Source organism: Camelus bactrianus, chromosome 8 (genome assembly GCF_048773025.1).
Source record: "Camelus bactrianus isolate YW-2024 breed Bactrian camel chromosome 8, ASM4877302v1, whole genome shotgun sequence".
NCBI lineage: Eukaryota > Metazoa > Chordata > Mammalia > Artiodactyla > Camelidae > Camelus > Camelus bactrianus.
In genome coordinates, this window is record NC_133546.1 from 11,321,831 (window position 1) to 11,334,761 (window position 12,931).

The following is a 12,931-nucleotide window of genomic DNA, read 5'->3' on the forward strand; positions in this document are numbered from 1 at the left end:
TCATTCCATTCAGGTGAGTATCAGATGACAAACTGCAGGCTATGATTGTAAGGAGTTTTGTCATTAAGCTGCGTAGCACCTGTACTAGTGCTAGAAACGCTGACCTTACTGTATAAACATGGAACAATCTGGGGTGGGATTAATGGAAATCTTTCTTTATAGAGAGAAAACTCTTCCTATGGTGTGTACATGAGCACAAATGAATATATCTTAGTATGCTTTCTAAAGAAATTTTTCAGGAGAACGTTGGGTAAGTCCACATCAGAACAAGCATAGAAAACCATGGTGTTGAAACAGTACTGCAGTCCACGAGAGTCTAAGGATTGTCAATAAGTGGTTGTCTTTTTTGCTAACTCTTTGTACATCTGTGAGCTCTAGCCTTTCAGAACATAACATTCTCAAAGTTGTCCTGATAGTTCACATCTACATCCACTGAAACTGCTTAGAGTGCCCTCCCACGTTGTTCATCTATGTCAGTCTTATTCAACTTTCAAAATGTCACACAAGCATCGCCTACTCCAGGTTCACTTTTGGAGTCAACCATTTTTATTTAGATATTCCTCCTCTGTACCCCAGATCCTACACACATGTCTAATTTAACCTGGATCCACTGACTGCAGTAACCATGTATTGACTTTTCTTTCTCCCTGGCCATACTGAAATCTCTTTTAGGATAGGGGTCACATCTTACTTATTTGACTTTGTGTTTCCGATGCCAGGTGCCTGGTATGTTGTAATTGTCTCATGAATCAGTATTATTTTTTAATGAAAAACTGGGTGCTTGGAGAATGTTGTCCAAAAGCCACTATAGCACTGAGTCCAAACAGAAAGACAGAGACCACTCTGAGTATTTCAGATAGAGCAAATTTAACACAGGGAGTTGGTTTCAAAGGCATCAGAAGAGCTGGAAGGGCAAAAGAACGAGGAGGAGGGCCTGAGGAACACCAAGGAATAAGGGTGAGACCCGAAGACCGGAAGTTGAAAATGCCCCTGGGCTGAATTAAGCCCATGATGCTGCCTTCATGGCTGTTGCACCTTTGCTCCTGAATCTCCTGAAGAGGTAGGGACAGTTAAAGACGTGGTCACTTCCGGGTAGCTGAGGTAGCGTTCCCACCCTCCTGCCGCCTTCACAACTGCCAAAAGCTGCCAGCAGCCACCACTAAACCAAAGCTGTTCTGTGCCTCAGATTAATACTTCTAGTAGTTAGAGAGCCAACAAGAGAGTGTAGAGGAAGTGGTTTGCAGACCTCCAGGCTCAGTGGGTCAGGGACCTGGGTGTGGAGCTGAGAGACTACTGTCCTTGAGAGAATTCTTGGGAATTCTCTCGGGAACCCTCAGTTTTGGAACCCATAGTGCTAAATATACTGGAGCTTTTCAGCAAAACATTACTGATTGATTAAAAGCACTATGTCAGACATTTTACCTTCTGCCTAGAAACATGCTAATCAAATGTATCTCTGACACAAAAATGGGGGATAGGAGGCACCTGGATGGAATCCATCAAAATTAGCATTCAAAATTATCACAATAGATGGGAACTGTGATGCTTAAGTCAATGAAAATCTAAAAGGGAAGAAGGAAGGAAATTCTGACACGTGCTCTAGCATGGATGAACTTTGAGAACACCGTGCTAAGTGAAATAAGTCAGCTACAAAAAGACGAATACTGTCTGATTCCACTGATATGAGGTCCCTAGAGTAGTCACGTTCATAAAGAAAGTGTAATGTGGTCGCAGGGACTGGGGGGGGGAGGGGGAAGGAGGAGTTAGTGTTTAATAGGTACAGAGCTTCAGTTTTACAAGACAAAAAGCATTACAGGGATGGATGGTGGTGATGGTTGCACAACAGTGTGGATCTATTTCATACCACTGAACTGTACAGCTAAATATGGTTAAGATGGTAAATTTTATAATATATGTATTTTACTACAATAAGAAAGAAAACATTTAAGATAAAGACAGTTTTAGATTTAAAAAATAAAACTAACAAGAATAAGGAAATGCAAAGCTTTCATTTGGATGAAAACAAAAAGCCCAAGTCACTTCACTTGTTTTACACGTGGGAAACTTATGACCATACATGTGATATGAACTGTATAATGAGTCTTCCAGGAAAATTAGCTACAACTGTCAGCTGCATTGATAAGAATATGATTTCTATGTCTAGGATGGTAATGACACCCCTGTACTCTATTGTAACATTAGGAGTTCCTTTTCAACTGTGAGTTTTTGCATATAAAATACAAATTTCTACAGACATAGCTCCATATATCAGATTGGCAAGTGGAAGAAATTGCAGTCTGTATATATGCCCAATGACCCTTTTTATAACTACTTTGTCATACCCATTTCTCTGTCGTGAAGTGAAACTTATTGAAAGGAAATTTATAAACATAACTTCATATAATTCAATATGTCTTATACATAATATAAAAAATAAAGAACAAATCAATAAAGAAACTCTCAGTTGCTACCCAAGAAGACATAGTAAAGTAGTCAGATGCCTGCTTCTTGTGACAATGAATCGTTTCAGATTTATAAGCCAGAACAATATTCAATGGAATGTTTTTCCCACTTTGTCTCTATATTCGATTTTTTGAAATAAGGGCTAAATAAATACGTTTGTTTTGTGACCCAGAATATATTCTATCTTAGTGAATGTTCTGTGGTTATGTGGAATGTTCTGTAAGTGACGATTAGTCAACTTTGTTTACAGTGTTGTTCAAGTCTTCTGTTTTCTTACTTTCTGGCAACTTATCCTGTGAATTACTGAGAAATCTCCAATTATTTAACTTCTTTTAGTTTTATCAGTTTTCACATATTCTGAAGCTCTATTATTAGATGCATAAACATTTAAGATTGTGTGTCTTTTTGATGAATTAACATCTTTGTCATTTAAGATTCCCCCTTTTATTCCTGAGAATATTCCTTGCTCTGAAATTTATGTTGTTTGATGTTAATATAGCCCCTTCAACTTCCCTTTGCTTAACGCTTTCATGGTATATCTTTTTCTATCCTTTTGCTTTGGATTTTCTGTTTCTCTACTTTGAAAGTGCTTTTCTCATAGATAGCATTGTAGTTAGGTCTTGCTATTTTTTTATCTGACAATCTCTGTCTTTTAATCGAAGTGTTCAGATCACTTGAATTTAATGTAAATATTGACATGGTTGAGATGAAAGCTACCATCTTGCTATTTGTTCTCTACTTATCTAATTTAGTTTTTGTTCCTCTTTTTTGTTGCCTCCTGCTTCCTTTTTGGATTAACCAGATATTTTTTAAATGATTTCATTTTTTCCTCACTATTGGCTGATCACCTATAATTTTGTTTCAGTTTTTTATTAGTTGCCCCAAAGTTTACAATATACATCTTTAACATATCACAATTCATCTTCAAATAATATTATATGACTACCTATATGATGTAAGCCCCATACAACAGTGTGTCTTCCTTTTCTTCTTCCTGCCCTTTGCATTATTGTTTTTACATGTGTTATCATACACTGTGCAATTTTTGTCACACATGCCACACAGTACATGCTATTATTGTGGCTTTAAATAATCCATTGTCTTTTAAAGAGATTGAAGTGAGAAGAAAAAGTCTTTTAATATGTACCACATTTTTATCATTTCCATACTCCTCATTCCTTTGTGTAGATCCACATTTCTATTTGGTATTATTTTCCTTCTGTCTGAAAGGCATCTGTTCATGTTGCTGTGGCACATTCTTTTGGTGATGAATTCTTTTAGCTTTTGTATGCCTGAATATGTCTTTATCTTGTTTTCACTTTTGAAAGCTATTTACTCTGAGTATAGAATTCTAGATAGAAAGCTTTTTCTTCAGAGCTTTAAAGATGTCACTCCATTGCCTTCCAGCCTGCAAAGCATCTGATGAGAAGTCGGCTGTCATTTTCATCTTTGTTCTTCTGTATGCAATGTGTTCCTATAACTCTCCCTCCAGAGCTTTTAAGGTTTTCTCTTTATCATTGATTTTCTGATATTTCTTAGCTTTGTTCTTTGTGTTGATTCTCCTTTTAGTTCCCTGAGATTCCTAAATCTTAGAGATTATAGCTTTCATCAAATTTGACAATGCCAGCCATTATTCTTTAATTTTCTGTTCCTCCCACCTATTCCATTTATACATATTTTAGACCACTCGATGTCGTCCCATGTGCCACTGATGCCCTCTTTAGTTTTCCAGTCTTTCTTCTCTTTGTGCTTCATTTTAGAGAGACTGTCACTTCTAGTTTACTGATCTTTTCTTCTGCTGTATTTAATTTGCTATTAATCCCAGGTAGTGTTTTTCTTTTCTTCTTTTTTTTTCCCCATCAGGTATCATATTTAGCATCAGTACTTGGTGAAGATTTGAAAGAACCTTTTTTGCAGCTCTTGGGAGCTCTTTCTCTCTGTGTGCAGGTCCCTCCTTGCCAGTACTCTGCCACACAAATTCTAGCCCCTCTGGCCTTCTTAACTCTGATCTCTGTCTCCTTAACTCACTGAGACTCCTGGGCTTCGTGCTGAGGCTTGGAAACTGTCTCTAGGCAGTAAGCTGGAGCAGCCATAGCACTCACCTCATTAGATCTCTCCCTTCAGGCAGGGATTACGATCCGGCTGGTGCTCCTAGTCGTCCAGTTCCTGAAAACAGTTATTTCATACAGTTTGTCCAGTTTTCAATTTGTGCATGGCAGGAAAATAATTACTGTAGCCATTAATACCTTATGAATGACAAGTGAAAGTCTATATAATAAATTTGTATGCTAGTTTAGCATCATTGTGAATGCAACAGTTACAAAACACTGACACAGACAAACTGGCTCTTATTGATGCCTCCAATACTGGGAGCAATTGTTGATGGTGGTTTTCTTCAATGATCAATTACTTTTGGTAAATTTCTGAACAAAATAGATCTCAATCTTCCCTCAAGTTACATGATATTTGCCATCCTAGAGAATTATGTATATATTAAAATGGAAATACTTTTAGATATAAGATGCAGTTGGGTTCTGGGCTTGGAAAATACAAATGGCTTTTCCCCTTACAGAAAAGTCACGTAGGATGTGGGACCACAATCCCTGTGTAGGACTGTAGTGTGGCATCCTTGGCCCTTGTCAGAAACCGTTGCCTACAAGATTAGTACCTTTCATACTTCATATATGTTATCTTTTGAATGCATAACCATGTGGTAATTTTGAAGCCTACAGGCTATTGGAAGAGCAATAAATATCAGGGAAAGGGAGAGATACTTACTGTTGTTTTACCAAGATACTCATGGTACTGTATAGTGAAGGATCTATTTTTAGTTCACCTTTAAAACAAGCAACTCTTTCTGCCAAAAGTCAATGTAAATTGTTCCCACATCACCACAATTCATTCATTCAACAAATATTTACTGAACTTCCATATGTGCCAGGTATTGAGGATATAAATGAATGATCCAAATGGACAAGAATCTCTGAACTCAGGGAGCTCACAGGTTTTTTTAAGGTTCATGGCTGAGAAACTGTGGCCACTAAAGGAAATACTCACACAACCCTCAAATGTAAAGACAGAGTTTCCATATCACTCATTTCTGTTAACTAGTAAAACAGGTGATGAGAATTTTAGAGTTTACAAAATGGAAGTAAAAGCTTCCATCCAAATCTTTTGGTGAAGATTCCATTCTTAAAAAACATTACTCTGAAGAAGACGAAGACCAGAACTTCAATCAAAGTTTGGATGATTTGCTTCAGTTCTATTAGTAGGTTCAAAAGGATCTTGACATAAATACTGCTCAACCCACACTTCATGCTTTACTGAAAGAGAAGAAGGCTCCTCTTTCACAGAACTTAGTTGCCCTGGATTACCTTGGCTTTTGAAGAATTGTTGGTTTGGCTGGGACCCCGCTTTTAGAATATACCTCCTTTGATCTGGCAACTTGAATTCTGGATGGATGATCACTTGGCTTGTTTGGACTGATTCTTGGGTTCACTCTCTGATGTGGCCTCAAGTAAGATGCACGTTGTCTCGCTCCCCTCAGGCAGCTGCAATGCCCCTGTGGGGCTGCATTGGGAAATCTGGGATCTTCAGCTCTATGGAATGTGTAGCCACAAAAATAAAACTTGATGTTAGGAGTTGCAGGTTCAAATCCCTGATTGAAGATCTATTTCCTGTGGGTTCTGGGGTGAACCAAGTAATTTTTTTCTGAGGCTCAACGACCCCAACTCTAAAACAAAGACAATAATAACTTTGTTCAGGGATTGCTAAAAGGATTATCATGAAATCATGTGTGTCAGAATGAGTTGTAAGCCACATAGCACCACACACATATGTACTTACCTACACCTCACGCGTATCCATTGCTGTTGTGCTAAGTGATAATGACAAGGGTAGGTGGCCTGTTGAAAGATTCCAAGGTCTGAAAAATCTGTAGACCGCTGGCCCATACATCTGAATGTAATGTATGTTTTCCTGCTTTTCCTGATCAAAAAACAATACATTTTTGCTCTCAATACTATTTCTAATTTTGACTTCTCTTTTGGATTTGTAGTCATTGCTTTCGGTCTAGTCTAGATGTGATTCAGCTTGGCGCCCAAGAGACTGTGAAGTAGGTGCACGTGGCACCCAGCTTCCCTTGGTTAGTATGGGAGCTGCTGCCCAGGGCTGACCTCCTTCTCTGGGTTGGAGGTGGTCCCTGTGTCGCTGCCTCAAACTGGCTGACCTGAAGATGATCCAGACACAACTGTGAATTCCTTACCTGGCAGGGTGGTGCCAGTCCTGGGGCTAAAAGGGCAGGCTAGCTCCTGTGATCTGTGCGGCCCAGTAAAAGATGATTATGGTCCTGCTGACTGTGTGGGAGTCAGTAATGTGATGACAGCCTCCCTTGAAAGGTGGCAGGCATGTGTTCCTGTGCTAACAAGACGTTCTTGCCAGATCATCAAAATATATTTCCCTTTTCAGGACAGGACCTTGTAGAATCTCACTCCTAGGTCTGAGGCTTCAGCACCTGGGCTTCCTCCTCAGTCTGACATCTCCTCAGACAAGAGATCTGGAAAGAAACGCTCCTCCAGGAAGTCATCCACATGCTGTTGACTTTTCCTTTCTACCATATCCCTTTCTCACCACCTCCAGCCGTTTCTCATGAATGCGAGTCTGGGGCTAATAGGACTAAACTGGTTTGTCAGATCTATTTACAAGCCCCTTCTAGTTTATTGGTTTACTTGGCTTCAATTCCGTATTTGCTATGTTAATACTTTTTTGGTTTAGACAAAAAACATACAAGTCACTGTGCTTCTATCATGTGATCAATACGATAATAATAATGAGCCACTTTCCAGACTCCATGATGAATCAGATGTTTTTCACACATGATCTGATTTAATCCCCATAATGTTCCAGAGTTACTTATGAGGCTTAGAAGGTACCACAATTTGTTTAAAGCGACATAGTAATTATTCGCGCTAGAATAGGACTCTAGGAAGGTCTAAAGCCAAGTCCATGTTCTTTTCACTACACCACCCTGGATCTTGTATCTTTAGTTACTCTTTGGCATGGCATTGGAAACCAGTAATCTCTTTGAGTTTAAGCTTAGGTTCCCTCTATGTTTTCTGTGCAGGGTTGGAGGATAGGGTACATGTGGTTCCACGTTTTACAAACCAGAATGTGTCTAGAGAGCTTACTATGAAGCAGATTGTCATAAATTACACTAAACACCCAGAGCTTTGTCTAGATGATTATGAGAAGCAAAGTGTAGCACACTGAACAGTGTCAAATGGTAGATGGACCCCAAGCTCGGACTCCCTTCAAACTCCCTTTCAGTAGCCAGAGTAATCGATTGGAAACACAAATCTGACTATGCCTTGACCACAGTGTATAAATTTACTTTGCTTCGTATGATCGTTCTTAAGTTGATGGTGGTCTGCCCCAACACACTCTAAGCTCCACACAGACAAGGAGCATCTCTCTTTCATTGGGCCCTGGATCCCACACTTAATGCAGTGTCTGTCCCTGGTCCTTTAACATACTGGGATTGTTCCTGATTCCAGAAATTCGTGCTGACTCCAGCTTCTGCCTGGAAAGTCCGCACCCCCACTCCCAACACCTACTTGCTCCGCTCTCAGTTTGTGCAACATTCCGCTGAAATGATCCCTCATCCAAGGGCCCTTCCTGGCCTCCCTTTCTAAAATGACACTCCCTGCCCCCTACCCTAGGTCCATCAGCCCTGAACCCTTTGTTTTTTTTTTAATTAAAAAACTTTTTTTCCGGGCACAAATCCTGACTGACATTATATTATTACTCATAAAAAAAAAATCTGTCTTCCTCCACTAGATTCTAAGCTTATCGAGGGCAGGGAGTCTGTTTTATTTAATACCGCACCCTCAGCCCTTAAAACAGTGCCTGGAGATAGTAGGTGCTTAGTAAATATTTGATGATCTATTCATTTAATAGATAATTTAGTAAAGATTTATTGAATTCATGAGCAATTACCCAAATGTGTCCCTCAGCCCCGTCTGTAGCAGAGGCCACTGGTGCCCTGTGTCACGGCTCCTCTGCCGACCTCCACCTGCAGCTGTGTCCGGGGGTGGAGGAGGGGGACAATGTCTGTGCCTGTGGAGGCTGGTTCACCTCACACGCAGACTGAGTGCCCTACCTCTCTGCATCAGGCTTTGTCGGAGGTTGTGTGAAAAGTATCCCCAAAGCCAGGAACTGCTGGGGAGTTAAAGTCCCCAGGGGCGACCTCTACCAGCAGAGGAAGGGGGTCAGAGGGTATATACCCAGGATGCCTTCTTCCAGCGGGACAGCTCCGCACCTTCTACAGAGTTGCTCCGAGTCCCTGGCAGGACTGCATCCGCAGAGATGAGCATCTTAGGGACCCCTCCTCATGATGTGTGTCCCCTTCCCCTCTGCCTGCCCCCTTTGCTCTGGCTGCCTTAGGTCACTTCTTAGACCATCTGCCTCCGAGTCTTTGCACCTGGAAAACCCAAAGCAAGACATCGCCCTTTACGACACCCTGCGCAATGATTCAGATGCGGAGATTCGTCACTTTTGCATGCATAGAGTAGTATATTTTAAATTTATACTGAATTTTGTAGTTACCATGTGCTTTTACTCAGATTGATTAATAAATTGCCCAACAGAATCGTGATCCAAATAAAATACTGATGGATCTTGAAAAATGAGTTAAATTCAAGATGTGAAATCAAATAGGAAAAAGTATAAAAGACAAGATTTAGGTTTGAAAAAAAACCCCACATACACACACATATATAGTATGGAAAGAAATAACCCAGCCCTCACTCTCGTGGTTTTCCTTCAGTAAGCAACTTTGATGTTCCAACTCTCAGATGGTGATCCCCATGTCCTAAGTGGCTCTGGACTCCTTACACATCACTTTGCTGCAGCTGTCTTGACAGCCTCACTGTGGCCAACCCCCTTTCCGTGGCATCAGCTTTACAGAAGAGACCCGGAACCAGCGATATGCAGGTAAATGTTCAACAGCCCGCTTCCAGGGGAGGATTAAGCCCTGATGTGTGGCGTGTGCCCATTTCCACGATGTCACTACTTCCACCAGCACTGATTTCAAGCTCCCAGTGCGATGGTGTGAGTGTGGAGCTGGGAAGAGTGGGACCCGCTGGGCTCTTGTGAGCCGGTGTTGGGGCAGCTCCACTGCTGGCACCATCATTTTAGAAGTGGAGAGGTTCATATTATTTTCTCATTGAATGCGCCTCTATATTACCAGGAAGTTGGGCAATAATACTGGAAAATTTTAATTAGTTCATTCAATTAAAGGCTAACAACATATACAGGGATAAAAAAAATCTAGTGAGTGTTGGTCTCTATTGGAGAAGCTTTGCCTTCTGGCTGTAGGAACAGTAGTCCTTGGACTTTTCCTTTTGTGTGAAATCCTTGGCCTCTGTGAGATAATCTAGATCTTAAAAAATAGCAGATTTCACATGTTAGTCTAATGTGTGAAGGGCAGGTCTGGGCGAATAAAGCCCAGCACAAGAAAAGACTCTCCCTAGTGGGGAGGGTATAGCTCAAGTGGTAGGGTGCATGCTTAGCATGCACAGGGTCCTGGGTTCAATCCCCAGTGCCTTCCCTAAAAATAAATAAGGAAACCTAATTACCTCTTCCCCCTAACAAAATAAAAATAAATTCAAAAAAATATTAAAAAAAACAATTAAAAAAAAAAAAAAAAAAAAGACTCTCCCTGTACTTCTCACACAGGAGTTCCAAGAAAACGAGAGCTCTTAGTGGAAAGATAACCAATAGGTTAGAATTTTCCAAAGTGCGCATCCCTTGGAGCCCTGAGCTCACTTCAAGAAGAGCGCCAGCGTTGTAACACCTCCGAAGTACTTAAGACGCTGTCTTAGCAGCAGGCCAACCTCTCATCAAGAACTGACACTTTCCTTGGAAACTCTAGGGACATTTCCCCTAGGACCACACCACGATCCAAGTTCAGGAGCACAAGTGTTCGCCCGAGGATGCGGCGGTGGGTGTCCCCAGACACGTGTGCTAGGGCCGGACCCCGTCGGGGAGCTATCCGTGAGCGCACAGGCCCGCCATGCCCTGGGGTGAACCGCCTCCCAGGGATGAAAACCCCAAAGACAGATGTTTCCTCCTGAACGCGGCGTGCCACAGAAGGTTCCCTGAGAAATGTAAATAAGCAGATTTTGAACAGTATTCAGCATATGAAAGGTTCCTCTAGAATAACAGCGTCTCATTATGAAAACTGGAGTAAGAAAGAAGGACCATACTTGGAGCAAATGTTCTAATTTAGACATTTCCCCCACTTATTCCAGATCGAGAACAAGAGATGACCTAAAACAACCAAAGCAGTCAATGGAAAGACCACCCAAATACCGAGTCAGGGATCAAAAGGAGCTTTAGGAAGAAGCCTGTGAAAATTCCTAATTATTATCAGGGCTCCAGGACTTGCTGTACTTGTATTGAACTTGACAATGAACAAGAAGCTGATTGTTTGAGATACAGAGCCTTCTTGGCAAAGTTCACGTTGGGTTTCCCCTCCTCTTTTCATAGGATACTTTTCTTCAAGTTGGAAAACCACAACTCTCCCTCAACACCTGGTTTGATTTCTTTTTTTCTGAAAAAATAACCCCTTAATACAAAGCCCATTAGTAAATGCAAGAACAATAATGACTCTTAACATGTACTGAGTACTTGCCTTCTGGGTTATTATCTTATTTAACGTATGCACACATACACATCTCTAAGATGAATGGTGTTATGTGCTGACCCCTGATTATCGATGAGGAAAGTGACGCTTGGAGAAGCTGAATGACTTGCTCAAGATCATCTAAATATCATGTGGAAATGAGCAAGGTGGGATTGAATCCATGCAGCTTTCTTCTCAACTTACTCTGCAAAGTCTTCCGAGGGGGGTTAAAGGAACCCCCCTCAAAGCACACTGTTAAGGAAATCCCTTGTCCCTGTTTCTGACATTTTTATTCTGCTGAAGTCCTGTACAAACCAAAGGTAGCGACAGTGGGGACGGTGGCAGGGAAGGAGGCAGTGGGAGATTGAGCTGTGAGGGTGGAATAGTCAGAGTATTCAAGCACCTCTCTTTGTTATGACTATCCTGCAATATTGACTTGGACATCTTCTTCTGATCTCCTACCCACACCCTCTCCCCAAAGTTAAACCATGGATTCTGCTGCAGGGGTCTCCCAGGAGGGCATGGGTCCTTTAAATTGAGGGGCCCCTGGGGGTCTCCCTGATCGGCTCTATCCCACCAGTAACCGTCTATAGTTTGACTAACTCATCCACGACTCCAGCAGCAGATACCAAATATAATAATGTCATTATTTCTCCTCTTTCCTAATGGATGTTATCAAGGGCCAGTTTGATCAGTTAAATAATTCCCCTACTATTGAAAGTTCTAGGCTTTAGTTATTAGAAGACAAATGAAAATGAAATAAAATTCCTGCTTGATTATGAGTGTAATTGATAGAGTAAATCTTTTCTGTATCTCTGCCGAAAAATTCGAGATCAGTTATCTAGTGCGTAATCTGAAACTGAGTAGCTCCAGTAAGTTTTCCTCACATCCCCGAGGCACCTAAACTCAGAGCCAACAGGCATCACCACAGTTCCTCAGCTCCCTCATGGGGTTTAAGGCATGGGTCTTGCCAGGCCATTCAGAACTGGGTAAATAAAAATCCTTTCCTACAGCATTTCCTGTAAGTTGACTTTATTGTTGTGGCCTTGTTGTGGCCTTGGTAGAAATATCTTTAGAGATCAGTAAGTGGTTTTTTTTTTTTATTTATTTGTTTAACTGTTTGTTTTTTTGTCGACTATGAAGCAACCTGCACTTGGGGAACCGTTTTAGTGTGTGTCTGAAACAGTATGAAAGAATTAGTGCAGACAGACATTTAACAGAAAGCAGGCTGCAAGAGTTTTCCGAGGAAATATCGTCCAAGTGTCCCTTTTACCTAACAGTTGTTAGAATTAGAGGCGAGAATTTTTTTTTTATTGGGCAGGTCCCACTTATTTCTCCTCTTTTTTTCCCCTCCTACGTATCCCTGCCCACTTAAAATGATAACTCACTCTTCTAATACATTTTAGTTGACAGATGATCACATTCACATACATCACCTTATTGCTCCTGGACCTCACCCTGTGAGCCGGGCTGGCTTGATTCTACCCATTTAACAAGGGAGGAAGCTCAAGGTCAGAGATCTTGTGACCACATTCAGCTCCCATATGTGGCCAGCATGCCACCGGCCAGCAGCCAGGTCATGTGAGTCTCCCTCCATCCATTTCCGCTAGACTCCGGGCCAGCCGATCTGTTTAGTGCTGGGTTTGGGGGATTTTTGTTTTGTTTCTTGGCAGATGAGGCTTTGGCCCACAAAGTAAGAGTGTAATATCAGCCAGTCATAAAAACAGAAACTGAAAAGTAAATATCACTTTCCGGAATGTTAGGGACCAAACGTTCCACCCGACA